We start from the raw sequence: 23,139 nt of genomic DNA, 5'->3' as shown, positions 1-23,139 counted from the left end.
GTCCATTATGTATTATAAATTGCTATTTTTAATGCATAAATTCATATTCTGAAATGCTATAAATTTGTCAAGGGAATTTTTTAATTGAGATACAATTGACATATAATGGTGTGTAAGTTTAGGGTATACAACGTGCTGAAGTGATATATATATATATTGCAGTATGATTACCACTGCAGTGTTAGCTAACACCTCTATCATGTCACTTAATTATCGTATCTTTTTTGGGGGGTGGGAACAATTAAGATCTAGTCTTTTAGCTACTTTGAAGTTGATAATACAGAATTATTGTCTATACTCACAGTGCTGTGTTCTTGACACCCAGATCTTGTTTATCTTCTGGTTGATCTACTGGTTGCAAATTTGTGCCTTAAACAACATTGTCCCAATTCCCCCACCCCTCAGCCCCCGACAACCACCATTCTACTCTCTATTTTTACGAGTACCTTTTTAAGATTCCACTTAAAGGGATATAATACAGTATTTGTCATTCTCTTGAATACAGATATTTTCAACAAATTATAAGTACTATGAAGTATGCTCGAGCTTAAATCCCACCCCCCTCATGCCCATGGGGGATCATTTAACCAGTGTGACCATGGAATACACATTTGCCCTGGGCTCTGCACTCAGTATTGTGGTTCAACAAAGAGTTACCCTCTGGCCCATGTGCCATGTCACTCTTTAACACAGCAGGTCATTTCTCATAGTGGGACTTCTTTCCTTGAATTAGCAGTAGAGACTTCTCGGTCTCTCTGCAGCTGCTCAAGATTCACATTTGAAATGTGGAGATTTCCTCGACTTTCTTGGAGTCTGAATAATATACCATTATATGGCTTGATAACTCAAATTTTTGGTGCTGAATAATATACCATTGTCTGGATGTACCACATTTTATTTATCCATTCACCTACCCAAGCACATCTTGGTTCCCTCAGGTCTTGGCAGTTATGCATAAAGCTGCTATAAACATCTGTGTGCAAATGACCCAGTTTCGTTCCTTCTTATGGCTGAGTAATATTCCATCATATATATGTACCACATCTTCTTTATCCATTCGTCTGTCGATGGGCATTTAGGTGGATGGACCTAGAGACTGTCATACAGAGTGAAGTAAGTCAGAAAGAGAAAAATAAATGTCGTATATTAATGCATATATGTGGAATCTAGAAAAATGGTACAGATGAAATTGTTGGCTAGGCAGAAATAGAGACACAGATGTAGAGAACAAATGTATGGACACCAAGGAGGAAAGAGGGGTGGTGGGATGAATTGGGAGTTTGGGATTGACATATATACACTAACTAATATGTATAAAATAGATAACTAATGAGAAACTGCTGTATAGCACAGGGAACTTCACTTCACTGTACATTAGAAGCTAACACAACATTGCAAAACAAGTATACCTCAATAAAAAATATATAAATAAATAAATAAATAATAAAAAACAAGACCCAATAAAATAAAATAAAAATAAAAAAATTTTAAAAATCTGTGTGCAATTTTTGGTGTGAACCTAAGTATTCAACTCGTTTGGGTAAATACCAAGGAAAGTGATTACTAGATTATATAATAATAAGAGTATGTTTAGTTTTGTAAGACACTGCCAAACTGCCCTCCAAATCAGCTGTACAATTTTGCAATACCAGCAATGAATGAGAGTTCCTATGGTTCCACATCCTTGCCAGCATTTAGTGTTGTCAGTGTTCTGGATTTTAGCCATTGTAATAGACATGTTGTGGTAAAATTTATTTTTAAGGACTAACTAATTCTCCCAACACAATTCAGTGAATAGTCTGCTGATTCGCATTGTTACCTTTTTTAATATAATAAGTTTATTTATACATGGGTCTGTTCCATGACTCTTATTCTGTTCCACTGTTTTATATGTCTATTCCTGTACAATGTAATGTTGTCTTTTAAAAATTATTCTAGCTTTCTAAATTAATTTTAGTGGTAGTAAAATATTTATAGTATGTTATTTATATAACATTATTATAATGGTAGTTATAGTAGTTCATAATAACTAAGATTTAGTCAGTACTTACTCTTCCCCTGGTAGTCTTCTAAGATTATAATTATATAAACAGGTATGTATGTGAGCCATTAATTCTCTCAATAAATGTACGAGCTAGGTACTTATGGCATCCCCATTTTCCAAATTTAAGAAACAGAGGCATAAAAACACTCAAAGCAAAGATGGAAACACAGTGGCAGTTTCTCAATTGGTTAAACATAGAATTACCATAAGAGTCAGCAATTCCACTTCTAGGTGTATATCCAAGAGAAACGAGAACATATGTCCACACAAAACCTTGTACACTCATGTTCATAGAAGTACTATTCATATTAGAAAAAAGTGGGAAAAACCCAAAAGTTCATTGACTTTTGAATAGATAAATAAAATGCGGTGTCTCTGTGCAATGAAATATTATTTGTCAATAAAAAGGAAAGTATTAATACATGTTACAACGTGGATGAACCTTGAAACAATTATACTAGTCACAAACAGCCACATACTGTATGATTCCATTTATATGTAATAGGCAAATTAGGCAAATTTGTAATAGGCAGAGTAGGCAAATCTATAGAGACAAAAAGTAGATTAGTGGTTGCCTAGGACTTGGGGAAGGGGGGTGTTGAAGGGCAATAGCTAAGGGGTATGGATTTCTTTTTGGAGTAATGAAGATGTTCTAAAATTGACTGTGGTGATGGATGCACAACTATGTGAATATACTGAAAGCCATTGAACCTTATACTTTAATTGGATTAATAGTATGGTATACGAGATTATTGTACTGTGTTTGTCATAACATTCCAATTAGTTATTTGAGGTGGTCTCTAACTTGAACTGAGTTTCCTAGTAGTCAAAGCAAAGAAGGAAACAGGTTCCAAACAGTGTTATCCTCATAATAAATAAAACTGAGGTTCTTACGACAGAAAGAAAGAAAGAAAGGCATAAAGAGGTTAAATAACATGGCCAAGCTATTCAGCCATGAAGCAGATGTCTTATGTTTTTCTATGTTTATGTCTCCTTTCTTTTTAAGTTATTTTTATTGAGGTAACATTTATTTATAATATCGTATAAGTTTCATGTGTGCAACACTATACTTCTACTTCTGTGTAATGTACAGCATGCTCACCACCAAAAATTTAGTCTCTATCCATCATCATACAGTTGACCCCTTTACCCCATTTGCCTTCCTCCCTCCTTCCACTCTGGTAACATCTATTTTGTTCTCTGTATCTACGTGTTTGTTTTTGTTTGGTTTGGTTTGTGCATTTATTCTGGTTTTTCTTTGTTTATTAATTTTTTATATTCCATATATGAGTGAAATCATATGGTATATGTCTTTATCCATCTGACTTATTTCACTCACCATAATATCTTCAAGATCCATCAATATTGTCACAAATTTTTATGGGTGAGATAGATAGATAGATAGATAGATAGATAGATATAGATATAGATAGATATATGCCTCACATCTTCTTTATCCATTCCTCCCTTGATGGACACTTAGTTTTTTTCCATATCTTGGCTATTGTAAATAATGCCATGATGAAAATCCAGGTGTATACATCTTTTCAAATTAGTGTTTTCAATTCTTTGGATAAATACCCAGAGGTGGGATAGATGGATCACATGATAGTTCTATTCTTAATTTTTTTAGAAATATCCATATTCTCTTCCATAATGGCTTCACTAATTTACATTCCCAACAAGAGTGCATGAGGGATCCCTTTGCTCCACATTCTCACCATCACCTATTGTTTCTTGCCTTTTTGATAATAGCCAATATAACAAGTGTAAGATGATATCTTATTCTGGGTTTTTTCTTATTTTTTTAAACATTTTTATTGGAGTATAATTGCTTTACAATGGTGTGTTAGTTTCTGCTTTATAACAAAGTGAATCAGCTATATGCATACATATATACCGATATCCCCTCCCTCTTGTGTCTCCCTCCCACCCTCCCTATCCCACCCCCTAATGGTCACAAACCACCGAAATGATCTCCCTGTGCTATGTGGCTGCTTCTCACTAGCTATCTATTTGGTAGTGTATATATGTCCATGCCACTCCCTCATTTCGTCCCAGCTTACCCTCCCCCCTCCTCGTGTCCTTAAGTCCATTCTCTACGTCTGCGTCTTTATAGTTGATTTACAATAATGTGTTCATTTCAAAGGTACAGGATAGTGATTTGGGGTGTTTTTTGCAAATTATATTCCATTAGAGGTGATTACAAGATATTGGGTATAATACCGTGTGCTACACAGTAAATCCTTGTTGCACATCTATTTTCTGTTTAGCAGTTTGTATCTGTTAATTTCATACTCCTAATTTGTCCCTCCCCCCTCCCTGTCCCATCTGGTAACCAAAACCACTTGACATAGATAAGGGTGACAGCCAGAGTATGTTTTTCATTTTCCGACCTGAACCCCAACTGATACAGAAGAAAAGAGTAAAAAGAGAATGTCATGAAAATGAAAGAACATTGTTTAAATCCTAGCAAGTACTCTTACCTAGTGAAGGCTTTGAGTGCAAGACACTCCTTCTCGTTTTCTAAAGGATGTTATATGAAAAGTGTTAGAGACATAGTAGCACCAAACCAGAATGTTCTCAGAGTGTAATCAGAAGGATGTAAAGAATTAAACAGGAAATGCTTTTTTGGAGTTATTTAATATTGTGTTCACAGACCAAGAAAACCATGCTGAAAAGCTTTCGAGCTCAACTAATATTCAACAAGGGATCCAACAACACTCAATGAGCAGAGGATGGTCTCTTTAACAAATAGGGTTGGTAAAACTGGATAAATATATGCAGAACAATGAAACTGAACCCCTATTTCATGCCACTCAGAAAAATTAACTCAAAATAGATCAAAGACTTAAACAGAAGACCTGATACCATAAAACTCCCAAAAGAAAACATAGGGAAGAAGTCCCTTGACATTGGTATTGACAATGATTTTTCAGATATGATGCTGAAAGCACAAACAAGAAAAGCAAAAGTCAAAACATGAGACTACATCAAACTCAAAAGGTTCTGAACAGCAAAAGAAACAATTAACAAAATGAAAAGACAACCTACAGACTTGGAGAAAAATTTTGCAAATCATCTACCAGAAAAGGAGTTCATATCCAAAATATATAAAGCAATCATACAACGCAATAACAAAAAACAAACAATCTTATGAAAAAATAAGAACTAAATAGACATTTTTCAAAACAGAACATCAAAATGTCCAACAGGAGGAGATTGGTTCAATATGGTGGAGAAGGATGTGCGCTCACTCCCTCTTGTGAGAGCACCAGAATCACAACTAACTGCTGAACAATCACCAACAGGAAGACACTGCAACTCACCAAAAACATACCTCACATCCAAAGACAAAGGAGAAGCCACAGTGAGACAGTAGGAGGGGAAAGTCACAATAAAATCAAATCCCATAACTGCTGGGTGGGTGACTTACAAACTGGAGAACACGTATACCAGAGAAGTCCACCCACTGGAGTGAAGGTTCTGAGCCCCACATCAAGCTTCCCAACCTGGGGGTTCGGAAAGAGGAGGAGGAATTCCTAGAGAATCAGACCTTGAAGGCTAGCAGGATTTGCTGGCAGGATATCAGCAGGACTGGGGGAAACAGAGACTCCACTCTTGGAGGGCACACACAAAGTAGTGTGTGCATCAGGACTGAGGGGAAGGAGCACTGGCCCCACAGGAGACTGAACAAGACCTACCTGCTAGTGTTGGAGGGTCTCCTGCAGAGGCGGGGGTGGCTGTGGCTCACCGTGGGGACAAGGACACTGGCAGCAGAAGTTCTGGGAAGTACTCCATGTCGTGAGCCCTCCCAGAGTCCACCATTAGCCCCACCAAAGAGCACTGGTAGGCTCCAGTGCTGGGTTGCCTCTGACCAAACAACCAACAGGGAGGTAACCCAGCCCCACCCATCAGCAGACAAGTGGATTAAAGTTTTACTGAGCTCTGCCCACCAGAGCAACACCCAGCTCTACCCACCACCAGTCCCTCCCATCAGGAAGCTTGCACAAGCCCCTTCAATAGACTCATCCATCATAGGACAGACAGCAGAAGCAGGAAGAACTACAATTCTGCAGCCCGTGGAAGGAAAACCACATTCACAGAAAGATAGACAAAATGAAAAGGCAGAGGACTATGTACCAGATGAAGGAACAAGCTAAACCCCCAGAAAACCAACTAAATGAAGTGGAGATAAGCAATCTTCCAGAAAAAGAATGCAGAATAATGATAGTGAAGATGATGCAGGACCTTGGAAAAAGAATGGAGGCAAAGATCAAGAAGATGCAAGAAACGTTTAACAAGACCTAGAAGAGTTAAAGAACATACAAAGAGAGATGAACAATACAATAACTGAAATGAAAACTACAGTAGAAGGAATCAGTAGCAGAATAACTGAGGCAGAAGAACGGATAAGTGACCTGGAAGACAGAATGGTGGAATTCACTGCCATGGAACAGAATAAACAAAAAAGAATGAAAAGAAATGAAGACAGCATAAGAGACTGGGACAATATTAAACGCAACAACATTCACATTATAGGGGCCCCAGAAGGAGAAGAGAGAGAGAAAGGACCTGAGAAAATATTAGAAGAGATTATAGTCAAAAACTTCCCTAACATGGGAAAGGAAATAGCCACCCAAGTCCAGGAAGTGCAGAGAGTCCCAGGCAGATAAACCCAAGGAGAAATACACCGAGACACATAGTAATCAAACTGACGAAAAGTAAAGACAAAGAAAAATTATTGAAAGCAACAACGGAAAAACAACAAATAACATACACGGGAACTCCCATAAGGTTAATAGCTGATTTCTCAGCAGAAACTCTACAAGTAAGAAGGGAGTGGAACGATACATTTAAAGTGATGAAAGGGAAGAACCTACAACCAAGATTACTCTACCCAGCAAGGATCTCATTCAGATTTGATGGAGAAATCAAAAGTTTTACAGACAAGCAAAAGCTAAGAGAATTCAGCACCACCAAACCAGCTCTACAACAAATGCTAAAGGAACTTCTGTAAGTGGGAAACACAAGAGAAGAAAAGGACCTACAAAAACAGTCCCATAACAAGAAAATGGTAATAGGAACATACATATCTATTACCTTAAACTTGAATGGATTAAATGCTCCAACCAAAAGACACAGACTGGCTGAATGGATACAAAAACAAGACCCGTATATATGCTGTCTAAAAAAGACCCACCTCAGGCCTAGGGACACATACAGACTGAAAGTGAGGGGATGGAAAAAGATATTCCATGCAAAGGGAAATCAAAAGAAAGCTGGTGCAGCAATACTCATATCAGATAAAATGGGCTTTAAAATAAAGAATGTTACAAGACACAAAGAAGGACACTACATAATGATCAAGGGATAAATCCGAGAAGAAGATATAACAATTATAAATATATACGCACCCAACAAAGGAGCACTTCAATGCATAAGGCAACTGCTAACAGCTATAAAAGAGGAAATCGACAGTAACACAGTAATAGTGGGGGACTTTAACACCTCACTTACACCAATGGACAGATCATATACACAGAAAATTAATAAGGAAACACAAGCTTTAAATGACACAACAGACCAGATAGATTTAATTGATATTTATAGGACATTCCATCCAAAAGCAACAGATTACACTTTCTTCTCAAGTGCACATGGAACATTCTCCAGGGTTGATCACATCTTGGGTCACAAATCAAGCCTCAGTAAATTTAAGAAAACTGAAATCATATCAAGGATCTTTTCCTACCCCAATGCTATGAGATTAGAAATAAATTACAGGGGAAAAAATGTAAAAAACACAAACACATGGAGGCTAAACAATGCATTACTAAATAACCAACAGATAACTGCAGAAATCAAAGAGGAAATCAAAAAATACCTAGAGACAAATGACAATGAAAACACGATGATCCAAAACTTATGGGATGCAGCAAAGCAGTTCTAAGACGGAAGTTTATAGCAATACAAGCCTACCTCAAGAAACAAGAAAAATCTCAAATAAACAATCTAACCCTACACCTAAAGGAACTAGAGAAAGAAGAACAAACAAAACCCAAAGTTAGTAGAAGGAAAGAAATCATAAAGATCAGAGCAGAAATAAATGACATAGAAACAAAGAAAACAATAGCAGAGATCAATAAAACTAAAAGCTGGTTCTTTGAGAAGATAAAGAAAATTGATAAACCTTTAGCCAGACTCTTTAAGGAAAAGAGGGGGAGGACTCAAATCAATAAAATTAGAAATGAAAAAGGAGAAGTTACAACAGACACCGCAGAAATACAAAGCATCCTAAGAGACTACTACAAGCAACTCTATGCCAATAAAATGGACAACCTGGAAGAAATGGACTAATTCTTAGAAATGTATAACCTTCCAAGACTGAAGCAGGAAGAAATAGAAAATATGAACAGACCAATCACAAGGAATGAAATTGAAACTGTGATTAAAAATCTTCCAACAAACAAAAGTCCAGGACCAGATGGCTTCACAGGTGAATTCTATCAAACATTTAGAGAAGAGCTAACACCTATCCTTCTCAAACTCTTCCAAAAAATTGCAGAGGAAGGAACACTCCCAAGCTCATTCTATGAGGGCACCATCACCCTGATACCAAAACCAGACAAACATACTGCAAGAAAAGAAAATTACTGACCAATGTCACTGATGAATATAGTGAATCAGGCTCCCGGACTTCAGACTATACTACAAAGCTACAGTAATCAAGACTATATGGTGGTGGCAGAAGAACAGAAATATACATCAGTGGAACAGGATAGAAATCCCAGAGATAAACCCACACACATATGGTCACCTTATCTTTGATAAAGGAGGCAAGAATATACAGTGGAGAAAAGATAGCCTCTTCAATAAGTGGTGCTGGGAAAACTGGACAGCTACATGTGAAAAAATGAAATTAGAACACTCCCTAATGCTGTATACAAAAATAAACTCAAAATGGATTAAAGACCTAAATGTAAGGCCAGACATTATAAAACTCTTAGAGGAAAACATAGGCAGAACACTCTATGACATAAATCACAGCAAGATCCTTTTTGACCTACCTCCTAGAGAAATGGAAACAGAAAAACAAAAATAAACAAATGGGACCTAATGAAACATAAAAGCTTTTGCACAGCAAAGGAAACCATAAACAAGACCAAAAGACAACCCTCAGAATGGGAGAAAATATTTGCAAACAAAGCAACTGACAAAGGATCAATCTCCAAAATATACAAGCAGCTCATGCAGCTCAATAACAAAAAAACAAACAACCCAATCCAAAAATGGGCAGATGACCTAAATAGACATTTCTCCAAAGAAGATATACAGATTGCCAACAAACACATGAAAGAATGCTCAACATCAGTCATCATTAGATAAATGTAAATCAAAACTACATTGAGGTATCACCTCACACAGTTCAGAATGGCCATCATCAAAAAATCTACAAACAATAAATGCTGGAAGGGTTGTGGAGAAAAGGGAACCCTCTTGCACTGTTGGTGGGAATGTAAATTGATACAGCCACTATGGAGAAGAGTATGGTGGTTCCTTAAAACACCAAAAATAGAACTACGATACGACCCAGCAAACCCACTACTGGGCATACACCCTGAGAAAACCATAATTCAAAAAGAGTCATGTACCATAATGTTCATTGCAGCTCTATTTACAATAACCAGGACATGGAAGCAGCCTAAGTGTCCATCGACAGATGAATGGATAAAGAAGATGTGGCACATATATACAATGGAATCTTACTCAGCCATAAAAAGAAATGATACTGAGTTATATGTAGTGAGGTGGATGGACCTAGAGTCTGTCATACAGAGTGAAGTAAGTCAGAAAGAGAAAAACAAATACCCTATGCTAACACATATATATGGAATCTAAAAAAAAAAAAAAGGTTCTGATGAACTTATGGGCAGAACAGGAAAAAAGACACAGACGTTGAGAATGGACTTGAGGACACGGGGAGGGGGAAGGGTAAGCTGGGACGAAGTGAGAGAGTGGCATGGACATATATACACTACCAAATGTAAAATAGCTAGCTAGTGGGAAGCAGCTGCATAGCACAGGGAGATCAGCTCAGTGTTTTGTGACCACCTAGAGGGGTGGGATAGGGAGGGTGGGATGGAGACACAAAAGGGAGGAGATATGGGGATATATGTATATGTATTGCTGATTCACTTTGTTATAAAGCAGAAACTAACACACCATTGTAAAGCAATTATACTCTAATAAAGATGCTTAAAAAAAAATAATAAGACCAGGTGTGGGGGCCCGGTTCTATCTGATCACCTTTCCCACTGGCCCTGCCAGCTTTCCTCCAGTCAGGACTGCACCAAGGAGCAGGACAACAGAAGCAGCTTCAGGGTCATCGGCAGGCAGAACATCTTCCAGGGGTTATCCTGGGGCAGCTTTTGATCCCGCTGTGCTGTAGCGAATGGAGCAAGAGTGAGTCAGCACGCACAGCGCGGGAAAAGTGCTGAATTCGTGCAAGGGCGGTGGAGGGATGAGGCTGTATCACTCACTGGAGTGGGAGGCAGTGAGTGAACGTTGGTATTGAGAAGGGCATGTACTCCTGACCTGGACATCTACCCCTGCCCTGGGCATCTACTTCTGCCCTGGGCCTCTTGGCTCACCTGGCTCCCTGGGCATGGGCAGAGATTTGCCCCCATTGGTGTGAGGTCCCGCAGCCTGCTGCCCTCTGTGCCTGCGTTCAGCTGTGGCTGCAGCTCCTTCTCCTCTAGCTACCCACGGCCCTTCTGGTTTTATTGAAGACACAGCCTTCCTATGCTGGGAAATGCCACCCCCATGTGAACCATCAGACATTTCCTTTCTGGCTCAGTAAAGCCCCCAAGATCTCTAGATGGCTTATAATCATTAATGTCACAGGGAAATGATACTGGCATCTTGGAGAAGGTATTCTGTTCCAAGTATTCTCCACAACTATCATTTCTGCTGTCCCAGAAATCTGCCTCAAGGTCTCTCGTGCATTTGTGCTTTTAGGCTTCAGGTCACATTAGTTTCAAAAGATCTTGCATTTTCTCAGAGATAAAATTGTGCTAATTTCAACACTGGAGTTATTTTCATGACTCTTCTCTCAGAGCATGTGGCCAATCATTCCCCACATGTTGATTTATAACTTTACACTTTAATGGAGAATGTGATACAATAATGAGAAGCAAGTTAATGTTGATGGAGAGGCTTCTGTTTATCAAACCCATTGTTAGAAAACTTTCATACACCATGTCATTTAATATGTCTTTTTCTCTCTGGATGCCATTATGATTTTTCTCTTTTTCTTTGTTTTTCAGCAGTTGGAGCAGGATGTATTTGTCTGTGTGGATGTGTATTTATGTAGGTGTGTGTGTGCACATACTTTTTGGAATTTACCCAGCTTGGGATTCTCTGAGTTCCTTCAATCTGCCTTTTGATTATCTTTCATGATTTTTATAAAACTCTCAGAATTCTGAGCCCCAGATCTCCTACTTATTTACTACAAACTGAGATATGCTGCTTAACCTGTCAACCTGTTCACCTATTTGTAAAATGGAAATAATTAGAATACCTGCCTATCTGCATGGAGAGCATGGTATGTGGTGGTTCATAAGCCCTTCATAAATACAGCTATGGGTTTTTTTAAAAGCATGAAAATACTCTTAGACTTGGCCAAGCATGACACCTACCTGCGTCCTGAACATCTGGGGACCCTCAGTTTCAAGTGCCTTCCTTGAAGGCAGTCCTTCTCTGCTAGCTGGGACCAGACAAAACTGTCAGTGGCTTTCAAGAGAAGCACTCTAGGCCCCCAGGACCAGAGTGAGTTTGAGTGAGTCTCAGTCACAGGAAAGGATTGTCTCAAATGTATCCCTCCCCTCTGGCACCTGTCATCTGCCAGCAACACCCCTGATCACCATTTCTCTCGTTGGGGGCACTCAACCCTTGAGACCACACATGGGGTTGACCAGAAGCCTCAAGTAGCTCCAAGATTTGCACCTATACCTTGTTGGCATGACATTTCTTTCATAGGTATGATGGCAGTCTGATGGTGGTAACACACTGATTATGGAGGACACTCACCCATGGACCTAGAATGAGTTCAGGGGTCTAGATTACAGATGGGTCAACACCAACCCTGGAGCCTGAGTTGTGTGTGACCCTGTGCATCTGACTGTGTGCTCATATTCTGATGCCATCTCTGGTCTATGTTTTCCAAAGCCAGCAGGGATAGTGTCAGGAGTCCTTTCTCCTGTGCATTCTCTACTGCTGGCCCCCAGTATGGTCTCCCACAGGTCAACCATAGGCTCCGCACCACATGTCCAGCCATCCACCAAGGATGGTCAAGCCTCTCTCTTCCAAATGTTTATGACACTGTTGTTCTGTAATGCCAATGGTTCCTTCCAATTGACAGCCTCTTTAGAGCCCTGGGTTTGGTCCCCACCTCCATCATTAACCTTTCTTTTGACCTCAGAAGAAATTAACACAAATATCTGAACCTCAGTCTCCTCATCTGCAGACTGGTAGTAATAACAGCACTTTCTTGCCAGAGTAGATCTGACAATTGGTCATGTTCATGTGAACACACTCCATGCACTTAATATGCCCACGAAAACACTGCATCTGTGAGTGTTATTACAGGACATTCAACACCAGGCTTGAGAGTTTGGACTCTGGGCAATAGGAGTGGCTCTGCCATTGAACTCCACACAACAGGCATACAAGAACAACGTCTCTATTGTGTGCCCGGCACTGTTACAGGTCTTGAGGACACAGAAATGCATCACATCCAGTCCCACACCCATGACTCAGAAGACACAGCACAATGTGTGGAGCTCTAGGGGAGACATCTGCTCGTCACTATGGGAAAATGTGGAGGAAGGAATGTTTTCTCTGGGGCTTAAAGGATGAATAGGCATTCTCTTGGTGGATAGCAGGGTAAAGGGAATTCCTACCACAGCAGCTGAAATCAATAAAAGTATAGAGTAAGAAGATGCGTAGTTCGATCATGTCCACATGCCAGGGCAGATGGAGGGACATAAGCCACGGGCCTGAAAGATGGGCTATGGGGTTTGGAGAGGATCCTGCAGGGGACAGGGACATGACCACGCACTGTCTTAGAGAAGGACCTAAAGGTCCTCCCTGTCCTCACCTGTTCTGTTTGGCCATTGATAGTGACTAGGTGAGTGTCCTCCTGTGCAGGGGAGCCTTGGCCTGACTCCAGAAGAGTTGTCTGTGGAAATGTAGAAACAGGAGCCCTCAAACACCTGCCAGGCGTTGAGCTGGACTCATAGGTGGATTCTAGGGGAAGCGGTGGGCTCTTCCAGGGCGGGGAGTTGGACATGTTTCCTCCAAATCCAATACCTGCTCCCACTTTTATATCTAGAAGCCAAAATGAGACAGGGACATTTCCAGTTTCTTGAATGTGCCAGCCTCTCTCTCACCCCAGGTGCCACCACATGTCCCATTCTTCACTCCCATCTGCCTTAATCAAGCAGTCTCAGGTCACATGTCACCTCTTCCAGGAAGCCTACCATGCCTCCTATACCTCTGACCTCTGGCTTCCCCTGAAATTACCCATAACATGGTCTTGCTATTGCCCGGTTGTGTGTCTGTGTCTCCCACGAGAAACCTATGGACCTTCTGGGAGCAGAGAGGGTATCTGACTAGTTGCATGTGTTCCCAGCATCTAGAATGTTAAATATTAAATAAAACAGTAAGTATTCAATAAATATATATGTTGAAGAAAATAATGAATGGACATGCATGGTGCCATGAGACCCTATGGTACAGGTGGGGGAATGAGGAGATGCCATCGGAACTGAATTTTGAAGGGTGAACAAGAGTCCCTGGGCACACAGTGTCAGCAGGGCAGCCCAGGCAGAGGAATCAGCATGAGCAAATGTGTAGAGAAATGTCCAGAACAGGGTTAGGGGAGGCTAGGAGGTCAGACCAGGACCAAATTGCGAAGGGGCTTGAAGGTACCTTAGAACCATCAGTCTAGGGCCCAGGGAAAGGGTGAGCTGGAAACAAAGGTCAGAAAGGAACTAGGGCAGCCAACTTGGGATGGGCAGATGCCAGCCTGGACTGACGGTCTAGCCAACACTTTCCTCTAAGCCCTCTCCCACTGGGACAGCAAAAGACCCAGAATGGGGGGGGGTAAATCTTGGTGGAATTTTCTTGGCACACCTCAAATTGGGAAAGGACATCAGGGGGAGAGATGTTCAACCAAGAAATGAATCCAGGACCAAGGAGAAAGATATTTTCTTGCTGTTTCTGAATGCCCAGAGAGGTCAGGAAATAAGGCTAGGGTCACAGAAGGGAGTCAGTACTAAGACTGGGGACAGAGTGGAGGAGACCAAGGTTATGGTTCAGCTCCATCTTGCAGCCCTGCCTTGTGGGGTCACTATGACCTTGGATGAGTGACTTGACCTCTCTGGACCTCATTTTTTATCTTTGTAAAATGGGGCTGCATTATACAGATAAGAGACACAATGCATGTAAGGAGACTGGCACAGAGTAGGTGCTTGGTGGAGGTGAACTCCCCTCCCTCTATCCCCATTTCAACTTTTTTCATAAACTATGGATGCTATTTTTTCATTTGTCTCACAGATATTTGTGGGGTTTTATTTTATTTTATTTATTTTTTATACAGTAGGTTCTTGTTAGTTATCTATTTTATACATATTAGCGTATATATGTCAATCCCAATCTCCCAATTCATCACACCACCACCACCACCACCAACACCCACCACTTTCCCCCTTGGTGTCCATACGTTTGTTAACTACATCTATGTCTCTAATTCTGCCCTGCAAACCGGTTCATCTGTACCATTTTTCTAGGTTCCACATATATGCGTTAATATACGATATTTGTTTTTCTTTCTGACTTACTTCACTCTGTATGACAGACTCTAGGTCCATCCACCTCACTACAAATAACTCAATTTTGTTTCTTTTTATGGCTGAGTAATATTCCATTGTATATATGTACCATATCTTCTTTATCCATTCGTCTGTCGATGGGCATTTAGGTTGCTTCCATGTCCTGGCTATTGTAAATAGTGCTGCAGTGAACATTGGGGTGCATGTGTCTTTTTGAATTATGGTTTTCTCTGGGTAGATGCCCAGTAGTGGGATTGCTGGACCATATGGTAATTCTATTTTTAGTTTTTTAAGGAACCTCCACACTGTTCTCCATAGTGGTTTTATCAATTTACATTCCCACCAACAGTGCAAGAGAGTTCCCTTTTCTCCACACCCTCTCCAGCATTTGTTGTTTGCAGATTTTCTGATGATGCCCATTCTTACTGGTGTGAGGTGATACCTCATTGTAGTTTTGACCCTCCAGCACTAGCAGGTAGATCTGGTTCAGTCTCATATGGGGTCACTGCTCCCTCCCCTGGGTCCTAATGCACACACTACTGTTGGTGCCCTCCAAGGGTGGAGTCCCTGTTTCCCCCAGTCCTGTTGAAGTCCTGCAATCAAATCTCGCTAGCCCTCTAAGTCTGATTCTCTAGGATTCCTCCTCCCGTTGCTGGACCCCCAGGTTGGGAAGCCTGACATGGGGCTCAGAACCTTCACTCCAGTGGTGAACTTCTGTGGTATGTGTTCTCCAGTTTGTGAATCACCCACCCAGCAGTTATGGGATTTGATTTTATTGTGATTGTGCCCCTCCTACCATCTCATTGTGGCTTCTCCTTTGTCTTTGGTTGTGGGGTATCTTTTTTGGTGAGTTCCAGTGTCTTCCTGTTGATGCTTTTCCAGCAGTTAGTTGTGATTCCGGTACTCTTACAAGAGGGAGTCTCACAGATATTTTTTGAGCACCTACTATGAGCTGAGCAGTGTGTGGCCACTGGAGAAACGATGATGAATAACTTTGAATCACAGACTTGTAGCTTTGCTCAACTTTTCTCCCAGGCAGGACCCATGCATTTCTGGAACTTTCCACTGGGTATGACTTCAGGGATCACCAATAAAAATTGGTTCAAGTCGTTCCATTTCCCAAACATACAGCAGCCCCTGCCCTGTACTGGAATCTGTGCTCACAGCTGCAGATGAAGAGATTGGTCAGACCCCCATCTCACCCTTAAGAAAAATGTTCTCCACCTACTTTCCTCCAATGCCCTTAACTGAGGGAGTGTGGGACAGTTTCCATTGTGTCTTCAATCTGATCTCATATATATGAATTTGGTTGATACTCTTTAATGTTTGTGGTAAAGTGTCAGTGGATTTCCTTTTTGGATCTCTTTATCCTGATGGGTTTCAGGGAAACTAAAGAGCTCATCACTTCCCCAGGGGTCTGTCATATCTTCATTGTATTTATCTCCAGTATATGAATGACTAATGCACTCGCCTGTCTCCCTCCCTTGTCCAGGACCTTTTAGAAGGGAAATTTGCTTCCCTGTCATTTTTCATGTCTAGCACAAACCGTGTATACCATAAATGTTTATAAGATAAAATTCCCACTAAAGATTGGACAGGTAAGTGTTCTTCAAATCCTTGGTCAACATTTTGCTCAGGAGGTCCCTCTTTTTCTGAGGTAAGTGACTGTCTGAAAGTAAATACAGGAAGAGAATCTCGTGCTTGAACTGTTCTTTGACAACTGGGAAAAGTCAGAACTGGCCACACTCACTGGTTACTTTGATAAGCATGACCAGCCTCAGCATTTAAAAACTATGTGTGAGATAACGCTTATCTCCAGCTCAAAGGAAGTCCAGCCTCAGCAATCATGTGTTCACCAGATGTGTAGGGAACATCTGAGCCCATCTCTGGGGAGACCACAGTGACCAGAACTAACACAATACCCAGTTTCGTGGACATTACAGTGGAGGGGAGAAGGCAGATGATGAATAACTGAATTTAGTCAAGAAGGTTAGGAGTTTTAGGATAAGGCAATTATTGTCTATGAGAGCCCAACAAGATCATCCATAGAGAGTAAGGCATGTTTGGAATGGCCTGGAGGGGTGGTTCATGGAGAAGGTGGCATTTCAGCCGAGACAATCTGCTCCAGGGGCAGAGGGAGAGGAAAGGTTGCACCAGGTAGAAGAGACAGCATGTGCAAAGGACCTGAAGTGGGAAAATGACGGCCCATCCAAGGAACAGAAGAAGGCCAATACGACAGCAATATGACAGGGAGACTGGGCAGCAAGGAGGGGTGTGAAGGGCTCAAAATGGCCTAAAATGACATGGAGGAGATTACAAAGGACATTACCCCACAACCCCAACAGGCATGAGATGACACTCATTTACACAGCGGATACTGGCCATGATACATACACGAGGGCAGGTGGGTTGCTGTGATGTCAATCGCACCTAAAAAGTGAATTTCAGATAAATAAGGGAATAGCCACTCACATTTCAGAAGGATTTTGCAGCTCACAGACTCTCCCATAAAGTTGTTTGTTTTCTCAGCAGGTATTTAATGAGCAGGTATTAGGTGCCAACCTGTGGGAACACACTGGTGAGCGAGTTCAGAGTGGTCCTACCCTCTCGGGGCTGCCAGTCTAGTGGGGGCGGAGGGGAGGTGTTGGTCAGTAATTTATATAACACAGCACAGCGAGCATTACAATGGAAGTAGAAACATCAGCCATCCTCAGAGCTCTAGAGACCTTCACTTCCATGCATACCCAGCGGCCTGGAGCCCTTGCAGTGGCTACTCACACCAGGGGCTTAGCGTGCTTTGGATTCTGCTACCCAGAGTACCACAGTGCATGCTGTAGCATTTGGCTACTTGCAACTCTGGGGAGTTTGTTGCTTAAAGGAAGAGAATGCCACCTCCAGTTCCCACTTAAGTCTCTTGATGCTAATCAAATGCCCAAGTTTGGGCTTAAAGCTAAGGGGTGAAACTATCTATCTGGGGACCATTCCTCCAGAGTGGGGTGAACCCGTGACTCTGTCTGCACCTTATCCCTAAGGTATGCATTAGACCCTATCTGCCTGCAGCACTGAGGCTGATCCTTAGGGAAAGTGAAGGGAGAGAATTACGAGTCAACTTTTAATGAGCCCCAGGTGGCACTGAAAAATCCCATGACTTGTTCTCTAACAAAACTTGGAATTGACTTCTAGGGATTACTATGCCCGAAGAGTTTGGCAGACTGTGCCAGATGAATGCCCCACTGGGCTCTATAATGCCAGTCAATTCTATAATATTTCTAATTTATAGTGTTCTCAAGGAAGAATGCCCAGGGACCTTGACTGTTGGGCACAGAGGGCCCATGGGATGGGGCTGGAGGTGGCAGATTCAGATGAAGTCTACTAATTATCCGCTAAGGAGACCCTATGTCAGCACTTCAGTTGAATTCTCTGGGGACTTTTTGTTTTCTTTTTTTCAATTTATTGTTTTCATCTATCAAACAGAGACCAGCTGGCCACCACGGTGAATTGTTCACTTCTGTTCAGGGTTTTAAACACAGATTAATAGGCAAGAGGAGCTATGTAGTAGCATGGATAGCTTCCTGCTTTAGGGCACTGACTCAGAGCAGGCAGTTATGGGTTCAAAACCTGACCGTACCACTTCCTGGCTGTGTAAACTTGGTGAAGTATATTGACATCTCTAAGCCTCTGTCTGCAAATGGAGAAGCTAATTAGTAAAAAGCACCTGCCTCATGGTGCTTTCCATGAGGAAAAGCACCCAGCCCACCCTCCCGCCCCAAACACCAGCAGGTCAAGCACCACTCAGAGAAGGGGGCCTTGAAAGGGCTTTAGAAAATCTTAGAATCCGGATATGGAAGCTACTATGTTTCACTTCTGGCTGAGAGCTCTGCTCCCAGAGCACAGGATGGCCGAGGGGGGCGAGATGGGAGGGTCTCGCTGTGACCCCGAGGCACTGCTGGCCTTTTCAGCCACATGTCTGCCTTCCTTGGAAATACATTTCATTAACAGCCAAACGGAACACCCTGAGAAACAGGAGGAATTATTGGTTCGTTTCAACCCTTAGCAACAGTGAGTTTTCACCACCTTGCACTTCGTCTGCTCTCTGCAATGCTCTGGAACCTTCCTTTGGGCGAAAAGTGCCTCAGCTGTCCAGGGCACCCGACACACTTGGCGACTCCGGCTGACCCGGGAGCGCCCTGGGCCCCAGGGACAGGGTCCCTCCTTCCTGACCACCCCCTCGTGGGAGTGCTGAGGCCAGTCAGCCCCCAGCTCTGGGGGCTCAGCGTCCCCTCGGAAGTGACTGCGCGTCAAGCTCCCCACCGACCCTCGATCCCCTGGTCTCCCCCCCGCCAGGGCCGCTTCGTGCGCGGTGCCGGTCGCCCCTCCTCAGGGGGGAGGAGACCCGGGCCGACTCCGCTCCACTGACCTGCCGGTGCCCGTCCGGGACGTGGCCGAACAGCCGGTAGGTGTCGGGGAAGCCCCGAGGGCGGGCGCCCTCCCGCACCCTCACGACGCGGTGCTGCTCCGGGTGGAGTCCGCGGCCCGGGGGGCAAGAGGCGCGACGGGGGTGGGAAGCAGACGGGGCCACGGGAAGCCCGCGCCGGGCCGGGGCGCAGAGGCAGGAGGCGGCGAGGGGGGCCGGCCCAGCCGCGAAGCCCGTGCCTCCGCCCCGCCCAAAGCGGCCCTCAGACCTCCCTGCCGGCCCCTGGGCTCGGGGTGGGCGACGGGCGCGCCGAAGAAGCCGTCCTGCTCGAGCCGTCCGGAGAGGCCGGCCCAGGGGTTGTGCCTGTTCCCGGCGTGGGGCGAGCACCGGGGCCTGAGGGTGTGGAGCCGTCCGGCCGCACGTCACAGGCTTTGCCTGTCAGAAGGGAGGGCTGCGATGGGGCTGTGCCGACGGACGGGGAGGATGGAGCCGCCCACAGTCCCCATTTGCCAGGCGGAGCTTCATCGCGGACCCTGTTCTCAGCAGCCGTGCAGCAGGGACACCCAGGCCTGGCGAGTCTGCGCCCCACCCGGGGCTGCTGGCTTCCTGCGCGGCAGCCCCGGCATCTCCTGCTGAGAAATCCCGGGGACCGTGCTCCTTCCCCCGAGCCCACCGCAGCGCTGCAGAGCCCAAGGGGGCTGGGGCTTCACCCCAAACTTGAGGAAGCCACACCTGGGGGCCGCGGCACAAGCGCGGGTCCCACCATTCCCGCAGGAGCAGACCCCGCGGAGGGTTTTACACACAGAATCTTAGAGCTAGGAAAAGTCCTTTGTGTCATTCATGTAGCTTCATAAGATTGTTTTTTAATGAGAGGATGGATTTCCTTGAGCAAGAGTGTATTTCCAGGAATGGGTCTCTGGATACCAAGGACTGTTTTGGGGAAGAAAGACAAATCTATTCTGTGAACGCCTTATAGAACTTATTCTATATTGAAGTTCTGTCTGGAAACACATGTACCGTTGATCTTTGTAGCAGCCCTTAACATCCTCAAGAGAAGCTCTCATTTCCCCATTAGTACTTGTTATAGACTGAATATTTGGGTCCCCCCAGCGTTCACATGTTGACACCCTACCTCCAATGTGATGGTATTAGAAGGTGGGTCTTTTGGGAGGTGATTAGGATTTGATGAGCTCATCGGGATGCAGCCCTCATGATGAGATTCTTACCCTTGTGAGGGTCATGAGAGAGCTGGCTTTTTCTCTCTGCTCTCTGCCCTGTGAGGACACAATGAGAAGCGGACAGTCTGCAGCCCGGAAGAGAGTTCTCACCAGAAGGCGATGATCCCGGCACCTAGATCTCAGACTTCCAGCCTCCAGGACTGAGAATACATTTTTGTTGTTTACAAGCCCCCACCCCGCCCCGTTTGTGGTACTTTGTGACAGCGGCCCAAACTGACTTAGCACTCTTTTCTTCAAGTAAATGGAAGAATTTGTGGAGCCCATCCATTTTATGATACAATTTCCCAAATAACCAAGATTCTCTTTATACACTCTGATTTGTCAACTTTTTTATTTATCAAAATTGTTATTAAAAAATTTCCATATTTTTTCCTAATAAATTGTTTCCAATCCATGTTGTCACTATAGTGGTTCTATGATATTAATAACTTGAGCCCTAATACCCTGCTTAAAATAATCATTTATCTGTCTTATGAATTAGTTCAGGGTTCAAATGCAAAAGTTTTAAAAGGATATACTGTGTAAAACATCTATGTCATCCCTCTGAAGGAAAGAAGGAGGGAAGAAAGGAAGGAAGGAAGGAAAAAACATTGAATTTGCCCTCAGTTTAGCTGCCACTTCCTAAGGGAAGCCCTTTCCAACTCCAGACCCCCAGGCATCACAAATAAGCTCTCATGGGACACTGTCCATACTGTTGCACGTCATGTTTCCTGAAAAGCTGATTCTGAGACAAGGACAGACTTTCAGGAAGTTTCTTGGGGTGTGTATTTTGGGATAAACATAGAATTACCGTATGACTCAGCAATTCCACTCCTAAATCATGAAAAACAAACACTCAAACAAATCTGCGTACACACGTTTATAGCAGCGCTATTCACAATAGAAAAATCATGGAAATAACCCAAATGTCCATCAATGGATGAATGAATAAACAAATTGTGGTATATACCTACAGTGGAATAGTAATTCAGTCATAAAAAGGAATGGAGCAATTAAATATCAAACAATTACACGGCCAAAAACATCTTTTTAAGGAATGAAATACTAATACATATTACAGTGTGGATGACTCTCACAAACGTCATGCTAAGTGAAAGATGCCAGACACAAAGGTCGTACATTGTATGATTCCATTTATCTGAAATCTCCAGAATAAGTAAATCCATAGAGAAAGAAAGCAGATTGGTGGTCTCCAGGGCCTGGTAGAGAGAGCGAAGTAGTATCTTCTTAATGGGTACAGAGTTTCCTTTTGGGGTGATAAAAATGTGGGAAGAAAAAAATTTTTAATTGGAAAATGATTGATTAAAAACAGAAGTCTGTGGGGTATTTCTTGGTACTGCCTTTCCCAATTTCGACAGTAAATGGTCAAGTACACAGTAAATGGTCAAGTACAGCAGCCATGGTTTGAGAAAGAAATGATGACCAGGGCTCAGAACACTCACTCAGGGACGAGGGTGAGGGTCACCCCACCAAGTAAGCCATCCATTTGAGCAGAGATATTATCCAAGGATGAGGGGACTTGAGAATGGATAGCACAGGAGGGAGACAATGCCTATCAGTTGTGGCCTTGAGGCCACCTACAGTAACAGAGGCTATAGTTCGACCCACTGACCCTCCTTTCACTAGTAGTTCATCTCATTCACCCTCTCCCCTAAAAACAATCCATGGAAACTATGGAAGAGTTGTTTCCAGAACTTATGCAAAGACGTTGATCCAAGTAAAGGCAACAAAAGCAAAAATAAACAAGTGGGGCTATATCCAACTAAAAAGCATAACAAAGGAAACCAACAACAAAATGAAAAGGCAACCTACCGAATGGGAGAAAATTTTTACATATCATATATCCTATAAGTGGTTAGTATTCAAATTATATGAAGAACTCATACAAAAAACATAGAAAAAATATCCAACTAAGAAATGGGCAGAGAGTCTGAATAGACATTTTTACCAAGAAGATACAGAGATGGACAGCAGATAATTAAAAAGACACCTAAAATCACTAATCAGCAGAGAAATGCAAATCAAACCACAAAGAGATGTCACCTCATACCTGTTAGAATGGCTAATATCAAAAAGACAGGAACTAACAAGTGTTGGCAAGGGTGTGGAGAAAAGGGAAGCCTTGTGCACTGTTGGTAGCAATGTAAATTGTTGCAGCCACTATGGAAAACGGTATGGAGGTCCTCAAAAACTTAAAAATAGAACTATCATACGATCCAGCAATTCCACTACTTGGTATTTGTATGAAGGAAACAGAAACTCTAATTCAAAATGAAATCTGTACCCCCATATTCATTGCAGCATTATTTACAATAGCCAAGACTTGGAAACCCCTGTGTTCATCGATGGATAAATGGATAAAAGACATTAGGCATATATATATGCCTAATTATTTATATATTATATATATATAAAATTCAGCCATGAGAAAGAAACAAATCCTGCCATTTGTGACAACATGGAGGGACCGTGAGGGCGTTATGCTAGGTAAAATATGTCAGAGAAAGAAAAATCCTGTATGATCTCACTTTATATGGAATTTTTAAA

At 42.7% G+C, this 23,139-nt stretch overlaps 1 protein-coding gene across 7 annotated transcripts in view; it reads right to left on the bottom strand.

Annotated features, from left to right (window-relative positions):
• LOC309658679 (olfactory receptor 10H1-like) overlaps positions 1–23,139 on the bottom strand; it is a 119,838-nt gene that overhangs the window by 16,740 nt on the left and 79,959 nt on the right. For 2 of the 7 annotated variants that reach the window (XM_082457527.1, XM_082457528.1), the window contains exons 2-3: positions 17,413–17,502; positions 10,383–10,490 (exon numbers count right to left, since the gene is read on the bottom strand). The gene's annotated coding sequence lies outside the window, so the exon portion shown is untranslated. Of the gene's footprint in view, positions 1–914; positions 6,343–7,461; positions 8,637–10,382; positions 10,491–13,205; positions 13,436–15,656; positions 16,107–17,412; positions 17,503–19,357; positions 21,813–23,139 lie in introns of those variants that run through there. The other 5 variants (XM_082457529.1, XM_082457526.1, XR_014262373.1 and 2 more) reach the window with 5 other exon arrangements.

Source organism: Balaenoptera physalus, assembly GCF_965194825.1.
Source record: "Balaenoptera physalus genome assembly, chromosome: 3".
Classification (NCBI taxonomy): domain Eukaryota; kingdom Metazoa; phylum Chordata; class Mammalia; order Artiodactyla; family Balaenopteridae; genus Balaenoptera; species Balaenoptera physalus.
This window is presented reverse-complemented; position numbering and strand designations above follow the sequence as displayed.